This window comes from Eretmochelys imbricata, chromosome 21, assembly GCF_965152235.1.
Source record: "Eretmochelys imbricata isolate rEreImb1 chromosome 21, rEreImb1.hap1, whole genome shotgun sequence".
NCBI classification, from domain to species: domain Eukaryota; kingdom Metazoa; phylum Chordata; order Testudines; family Cheloniidae; genus Eretmochelys; species Eretmochelys imbricata.
The window spans coordinates 16,363,647-16,372,575 of NC_135592.1; positions in this window are offsets into that span (position 1 = coordinate 16,363,647).

Consider the following 8,929-nt stretch of genomic DNA (forward strand, 5'->3'; position numbering starts at 1 on the left):
CCCGCAGGGGCAGGGACAATGCGAGGCCAGCTCCCGCAATTACCCCAAATGCCTCCCCTCCTGAAAATAGATCCCCTGGATGTTTGGAGGGACTATAAACTCTCCTGCCTCAGGGCATGAGCTACCCTTTAACAAACGGGGTCAGGCTATTTCACAATTGTCCACTGGGGAGGGGGGTTTCTTGCACCTTCCTCTGAAGTAGCTGGCGCTGGGCAGGGCCAGAGCCATGAGACTAGGCTAGATGGGCCCCTGCTCTGATCCCTGTGCTCCTGTGTCACAAATCTTGGTCTCGACTGAGCCCTGTGGCTAATCAGGCTTCCATTCTCGCCCGCCCTGTCTCCTCACAGCCACCAATGCCACTTATCAGACAAGCACTGCGATCAATCCAAGCCCTTCCTGGCCAGCCGCCTCCCCACCGCCCTGGCTCTAGCGAAGAGCACCAGGAAGTTTGTGGCGTCACAGCCTTGACAGCCATCTTGCTTTTAAGAAGCCCCAGGTCAGGCATTTTCCCTGCAGGGCTTGAAATGCTGGAGGGAGGGCAACTCGCCTGGCTTGAGAGGGAGATCCCCCTTAGTAACCATGTGTCTGAGTTGCTGCTGGTTAACCCCAGCTCACATCGATCCCCTTCCAGGGCCGCACGTCGCAGCACACCACCACTGCCTGCCCGCCGGATCCAGAGAGCAGGGCCTTTCCCCGAGAAATTAGCTGCTCCTCACAGAGTCTTCTCCCTGGGGAGCCATCATCACCTGGACCTGCCTGCTGCTTACTCCTCCCTCGCTAAGGCTTGGAGCCGGAAGCTGGCGTCCAGGGAATACTGCAAGTTGGTTACCTGGCAGGTTGTCGGGCGATGGCTCCTACCAGTTCCCAGTGGGCGATCACAGGGGCATTCTCTCCTGGAGAAACTCAGGGGAAGAGGAGGGGGCCAGGAGCTGCGGCTTGGACAATCTACAGCTCCGACTGCAGACTTTGATCTCCCCAGCTCTGGACTCACTCTCTTGGTAACTGGACCCAGAGGGAGTGAATCATAATAATCTCGTCTGCCTTCTGACGCAGGGACCACGCCTGCTGCTCTTTGCTCTCTCGCATAGGGAAATCATCAACCTTGCAGGCCCCTGCCGATGCATAGTAATCCTAGGCTACAGCAGCTTCAGAGCGGACCTTCACCCAGCTCTGTCCAGGCACCTCCACCCTCATTGTCAGCACCCTGACTAACCCAGCTCCGGAGATCCCTACACAGCAGACCCTCCCCTCCCACAATGCCATGACCCTCATGCACAGCTCTGCCGGCCCCCCTCCTGTGAACATCCTGCCCTCCAGCGCTTCCTCCTCGCACAGCGCTGAGCTCCCGGCATCGCAGTGCCCCTGAGTCCTGACCCACTTTGCCACTCCAGCACTGGCTGCTTGCGGATCACATGCTGGTTTTGTGACGCCGCCGGGGATTCATTCACTAGACCCGTTCCACCTGTGGTTTATTCTGAATTCGGGCTCACAGCCCCCTCCCTAGCAAGCTATTCAGCCCTGCCGGAGGGGGCTTCTCCAAACCAAACCCAGCCCCACTGCCTGCTGGTTCTTCAGCACAGCTCGCTCCTCACTCTGCCTTTCCCAGTCACCTCCCAGCAATCCAGTGTCTCCAGCGCTGTCCTCTCCAGTCCTGGATAGGACCCCTCCCTCTCTGTTTACCCTCAGGCTCCTGGTCTCCACCCCTCAAGACACGTCCAGGGCTCTTCCCTGGCCTTCCTTTCTCCACAGAGAGGCCTTGTTCATAGTGTGGACCTTGGACAGACCTTCTTGGTTTAGTTGTGAGGACAGCACCTCCCTTGTTCTCCTGACAACCAGCAAATACAAATCCCAGCAACTCAGCCTCCCCCGCACCCCAGCACAGGCAGGGGCAAAGCACCACAGGGGCGCCTGCAGATTATACAGAAGCCTTGGCTTCTCCATCAGGGGTTTAGTAGCACTGCAGAGTGGGGGGAGGGCTGGCCTCAGACTGCAGACAGTGTCCCACACCCTCTCTCCTTCTCCTCCCACTGTCCCTCCCCATAACACTCTTCCTCACCTCCCCCGTCCCTGCCCCTTCCCACTCTTATTTGCCCCTCTATTCTTTCCCCCTCGCTCTCCTGTGGCTAGAGTAGTCAGGACAGGGTTAAACTAATCACAAAAGGGAAGGGTAAAAAGAGCAAAGATATGAGTGCTCAGCACAAAAATCAAGATGTTGAGAACAAAATGAATCAAGGCACCAAAGGGCAGAAGAGAATAAATTCTTGAATTTGCCTATACACCGATGCTAGAAGCCTGGGTAACAAAGAGGAATTGGAACTGTTCATTTATTCCATCTAGTTAATATTACTGAAACCTGGTGGGATGATTCACATGACTGTAATGTTAAAACCAATTGTTATAACCTCTTTAGAAAGGATCAGGTGGGCAGAAGCGGCGGGGGAGTGGCACTCTATGTCAAAAATGGTATTATCTGTTTCCGAGTCACTGATCTCTGGGAAGATAATGATCTTGAATGCTTATGGATCAATGTTCTAACAGAGAAAGCACAAGATGGGGTATTCATTGGTGTCTGCTACAGATCATCAAATCACACCAGGGAACAGGATGACCACCTCTTTACAGACCTATCTATAATGTGTAGGGAAAAAACCATGGGGACTTCAATTTGAGTGACATCTGCTGGAGGTCTCATGCTGTCAGTACGAAAACATTCTTGGAATTTCTAAACATTATAGAGGACAATTTCCTAACTCAAAAAGTGTTGCAGCCAACACGGGGGAACTCTACATTAGACCTTGTCCTGCCAGATAAAGAGGAACTGATCACAGTACTAAAAGTTAATGGTAGCTTAGGTACAAGTGATCAAGACTTGTTCACATTTATAATGACAGGTTTCAGAGTAACAGCCGTGTTAGTCTGTATTCGCAAAAAGAAAAGGAGTACTTGTGGCACCTTAGAGACTAACCAATTTATTTGAGCATGAGCTTTCGTGAGCTACAGCTCACTTCATCGAATTTATAATGTACAAGCAGAATAAAATCCAGACCAGTAATATATAAATACTTGACGCTTGAATAGGGTCGGTTTCACAAAGCTGAAAACAATTATGAGCTAAATCAGCTGGGAGGAAGGATTTAATCAGAAAAATGTGAATGATAATTGCGAATCATTTAAGGACACCTTACTAGATGCTCCAAAAGCCACAATCCCACAGTGAAGGAAGAAGGTTCTTCTGATGTGCTGGTTAAAAAACCAACCTGGTACAGAGGGTAAGCAAAGGGAGTTGTAAAAAACAAAAAAACAAAAAACCCAACAACAAATGGAAGAAAGGGGAAGTTGATAGTAAAAAATCATAGAACTAGAAGGGACCTCAAGAGATCATCTAGTCCAGTCGCCTGCGCTCATGGCAGGACTAAGTATTATCTAGACCATCCCTGACGGGTGTTTGTCCAACCTGCTCTTAAAAATGTCCAATGACGGAGATTCCACAACCTCCCTAGGCAATTTATTCCAGTGCTTAACCACCCTGACAGTTAGGAAGTTTTTCCTGATGTCCAACCTAAACCTCCCTTGCTGCAATTTAAGCTCATTTCGTCTTATCCTTTCCTCAGCGGTTAAGAAGAACAATTTTTCTCCCTCCTCCTTGTAACAACCTTTTATGTACTTGAAAACTGTTCTCATGTCCCCTCTCAGTCTTCTCTTCTCCAGACTAAACAAACCCAATTTTTTCAATCTTCCCTCATAGGTCATGTTTTCTAGACCTTTCATCATTTTTTTGCTCTTCTCTGGCCTTTCTCCAATTTATCCACATCTTTCCTGAAATGTGGCACCCAGAACTGGACACAATACTCCAGCTGAGGCCTAATCAGCGCGGAGTAGAGTGGAATAATTACTTCTCGTGTCTTGCTTACCATACTCCTGCTAATACAGCCCAGAATGAGGTTTGCTTTTTTTGCAACAGCGTTACACTGTTGACTAATATTTAGCTTGTGATCCACAATGACCCCCAGATCCCTTTCCGCAGTACTCCTTCCTAGGAAGTCATTCCCCATTTTGTATGTGTGCAAGTGGAGTACTTCGCATTTGTCCTTATTGAATTTCATCCTATTTACTTCAGACCATTTCTCCAGTTTGTCCAGATCATTTTGAATTATAATCCTATCCTCCAAAGCACTTGCAACCCTTCCCAGCTTGGTATCATCTGCAAACTTTATAAGTGTGCTCTCTATGCCATTATCTAAATCATTGATGAAGATATTAAACAGAACTGGACCCAGAACTGATGCCTGCGGGATCCCACTCGTTATGCCCTTCCAGTATGACTGTGAACCACTGATAACTACTCTCTGGGAATGGTTTTCCAAATATAAATCAGAAGCTAGGAATTGTAGAAAATTGATAAGGGAAGCCAGGGTACACAAGAAGACCTCTATGGCCAACAGAGTTAAGGACAATAAGGAGTTTTTAAAATATATTAGGAAGAAACAAAATGTGGACAATGGTATTGGTCCATTACTAGATGGAAATGGTAGAATTATCAAGAATGCAGAAAAGGCAGAAGTGTTCAATGAATATTATTGATGTTGTAGCAATTGTCTATGGAAAAAATCCCAAGGCTTGCCCTCCCCAAAATCAAACGCTTGATTACAGGTGTGTTAGTCAGTGTGACAAAGTTCCTCCTCTATCTTGGTGGGTCTTGCACTTATTGGCGGATTTGCTCGCCTTGGAGCTTCACGGCAGCCCTCAGTTTGGCCATTTTCATGAACCCACAGTTCAGGTCAACTCCTCCTGTGTCTGACCAGGAGTTGGGAGGATTTGGGGGGAACCCGGGCCCGCCCTCTACTCCGGGTTCCAGCCCAGGGCCCTGTGGAATGCAGCTGTCTAGAGTGCCTCCTGGAACAGCTCTGCGACAGCTACAACTCCCTGGGCTACTTCATAGAATCATAGAATATCAGGGTTGGAAGAGACCTCAGGAGGTCATCTAGTCCAACCCCCTGCTCAAAGCACGACCAATCCCCAACTAAATCATCCCAGCCAGGGCTTTGTCAAGCCTGACCTTAAAAACTTCTAAGGAAGGAGATTCCACCACCTCCCTAGGCAACGCATTCCAGTGTTTCACCACCCTCCTAGTGAAAAAGTTTTTCCTAATATCCAACCTAAACCTCCCCCACTGCAACTTGAGACCATTACTCCTTGTTCTGTCATCAGCTACCACTGAGAACAGTCTAGAGCCATCCTCTTTGGAACCCCCTTCCAGCTAGATAAAAGCAGCTATCAAATCCCCCCTCATTCTTCTTTTCCATAGACTAAACATCCGCAGTTCCCTCAGCCTCTCCTCATAAGTCATGTGTTCCAGACCCCTAATCATTTTTGTTGCCCTCCGCTGGACTCTTTCCAATTTATCCACATCCTTCTTGTAGTGTGGGGCCCAAAACTGGACACAGTACTCCAGATGAGGCCTCACCAATGTTGAATAGAGGGGGACGATCACGTCCCTCGATCTGCTCGCTATGCCCCTACTTATACATCCCAAAATGCCATTGGCCTTCTTGGCAACAAGGGCACACTGCTGACTCATATCCAGCTTCTCGTCCACTGTCACCCCTAGGTCCTTTTCTGCAGAACTGCTGCCTAGCCATTCGGTCCCTAGTCTGTAGCTGTGCATTGGGTTCTTCTGTCCTAAGTGCAGGACCCTGTACTTATCCTTATTGAACCTCATCAGATTTCTTTTGGCCCAATCCTCCAATTTGTCCAGGTCCCTCTGTCCCACTTCCCCATGGCCTCCTCCCAACACCTTCTTTATCCTCACCATAGGACCTTCCTCCTGGTGTCTGATAATACTTGTACTCCTCAGTCCTCCAACAGTCCGCGTTCTCACTCTCAGCTCCTAGTGCCTCTTGCTCCCAGCTCCTCACACGCGCCACAAACTGAAGTGAGCTCCTTTTTAAACCCAGGCGCCCTGATTAGCCTGCCTTAATTGATTCTAGCAGCTTCTTGATTAGAACACCTGCAGCCAATCAGCCTGTCTGTCTTAATTGTCTCCAGAAGGTTCCCAATTGTTCTGGAACCTTCTCTGTTACTCGCTCGGCGCATGGGGCTCTCCAGCCTCCGTACCCCCCGGCACGTACTTCAGGAGGTGAAGGCCGCCTTGACCCCCGCTGCTCGGGCTTACGTTAGCCGAGCCTTGTGCGAGGGCGCACCCCGCCCATCCCTTACCCCAGGCCCGCCGGACCTTTCCATCGGGCCCCTACCCCGTAGATCCCAGCAAGCCCCTCACCCTTTCACTGCAAGCCGGCTGCACGAACTGCAGCCGGTTAGCTTTCAAATTGCACCACGGAAATACTTATATACACTTACACTTCACACCCTTCACGCCCACACCCTGGTGTCCCGCCCCGACACAAAGTGGCGGCATCTCCTGCCACCTTTGGAGGGTGAGCAACCTCGGTGGGCCAGCCTGTATTCCACCTTGGTCCCAAGGCCCGTCGGGGACATCAGTTGGCGGCTCCTTCACGGAGCTGTGAGCACGGGCGTGTTTCTGACACGGTTTACCCCAATTCCGGATACTTGTCCTTTTTGTAATGTGAGGGAAACCCTGGCGCACGTGTATTTAGAGTGTGCCAGATTGCAGCCCCTTTTCCGGCTCCTCACAAATCTTCTATTACGCTTTTGGCTTCATTTCTCCCCTCACCTTTTTATCTATACACTTCCCATCCGTGGCCCCACAAAGTCGCGGGATCTTCTGGTCAACCTCCTCCTAGCTTTGGCTAAAACAGCCATTTATAAAACCAGAGAGAGGAGGTTGGCCCATGAAACGTCCTGCGATTGTGGGGCCGTTTTCCGATCCTCAGTACATTCACGTATCCGGGCGGAGTTCCTCTGGGCGGCGTCCACCGACTCCCTTGACGCCTTCGAGGAGCGGTGGGCGCTGTCTGGGGTTCTCTGCTCAGTGACCCCGTCCGGTTCCCTCCGTCTGACCCTTTGATTGAGGGGAAGAGCGAGAGGCGCCAGCCCCAGCCGTTGCTGCTGTGGATACCATCATTTCTGTCATCTAGGAGGGGTCCTATAATACATGGGTGTCTACCCCCCCACCCCTAAACCGCCCACCCCGCAGCCGTGCCCATCTTACCGGGCACTCTCAGGAGAGGGAGGATCGGTGACACTGGGCGCGGCACTGGGTAACTCGAGGGGGTGGAAGACCACGAGTGTCGAGGAAGCCCCCCCGCTCTAGGCCACCAGGTAACTCAGGAGGGTGGAAGACCACGAGTGTCGAGGAAGCCCCCCGCTCTGGGCCCAGGCTAGCCTGAACACTTCTCCCTCCTGAAAGCTGCTGTGTTATACCTTCTGATTGCGTTGTTTTGTTGCATAGTTGTTTTGTTTTCTTTGGTAATTCTGTAAGCGTTACCAATAAACTTTCTTTCTGTTTAAAAAAAACCAAAAAAAAACCAACCTTCTCTGTTACTCGCTCGGCGCATGGGGCTCTCCAGCCTCCGTACCCCCCGGCGCGTACTTCAGGAGGTGAAGGCCGCCTTGACCCCCGCTGCTCGGGCTTACGTTAGCTGAGCCTTGTGCGAGGGTGCACCCCGCCCATCCCTTACCCCAGGCCCGCCGGACCTTTCCATCGGGCCCCTACCCCGTAGATCCCAACAAACCCCTCACCCTTTCACTGCAAGCCAGCTGCACGAACTGCAGCCGGTTAGCTTTCAAATTGCACCACGGAAATACTTATATACACTTACGCTTCACACCCTTCACGCCCACACCCTGGTGTCCCGCCCCGACACAAAGTGGCGGGATCTCCTGCCACCTTTGGAGGGTGAGCAACCTCAGTGGGCCAGCCTGTATTCCACCTTGGTCCCAAGGCCCGTCGGGGACATCAGTTGGCGGCTCCTTCACGGAGCTGTGAGCACGGGCGTGTTTCTGACACGGTTTACCCCAATTCCGGATACTTGTCCTTTTTGTAATGTGAGGGAAACCCTGGCGCACGTGTATTTAGAGTGTGCCAGATTGCAGCCCCTTTTCCGGCTCCTCACAAATCTTCTATTACGCTTCTGGCTTCATTTCTCCCCTCACCTTTTTATCTATACACTTCCCATCCGTGGCCCCACAAAGTCGCGGGATCTTCTGGTCAACCTCCTCCTAGCTTTGGCTAAAACAGCCATTTATAAAACCAGAGAGAGGAGGTTGGCCCATGAAACGTCCTGCGATTGTGGGGCAGTTTTCCGATCCTCAGTACATTCACGTATCCGGGCGGAGTTCCTCTGGGCGGCGTCCACCGACTCCCTTGAAGCCTTCGAGGAGCGGTGGGCGCTGTCTGGGGTTCTCTGCTCGGTGACCCCGTCCGGTTCCCTCCATCTGACCCTTTGATTGAGGGGAAGAGCGAGAGACGCCAGCCCCAGCCGTTGCCGCTGTGGATACCATCATTTCTGTCATCTAGGAGGGGTCCTATAATACATGGGTGTCTACCCCCCCCCCCACCCCTAAACCGCCCACCCCGCAGCCGTGCCCATCTTACCGGGCACTCTCAGGAGAGGGAGGATCGGTGACACTGGGCGCGGCCCTGGGTAACTCGAGGGGGTGGAAGACCACGAGTGTCGAGGAAGCCCCCCCGCTCTAGGCCACCAGGTAACTCAGGAGGGTGGAAGACCACGAGTGTCGAGGAAGCCCCCCCGCTCTGGGCCCAGGCTAGCCTGAACACTTCTCCCTCCTGAAAGCTGCTGTGTTATACCTTCTGATTGCGTTGTTTTGTTGCATAGTTGTTTTGTTTCCTTTGGTAATTTTGTAAGCGTTACCAATAAACTTTCTTTCTGTTTCAAAAAAAAAAAAAAACCTTCTCTGTTACCTTACCCAGGGGAAAGGGACCTACTTAACCTGGGGCTAATATATCTGCCTTCTATCACTCTCTTGTAGCCATCTGGCCCGACCCTGT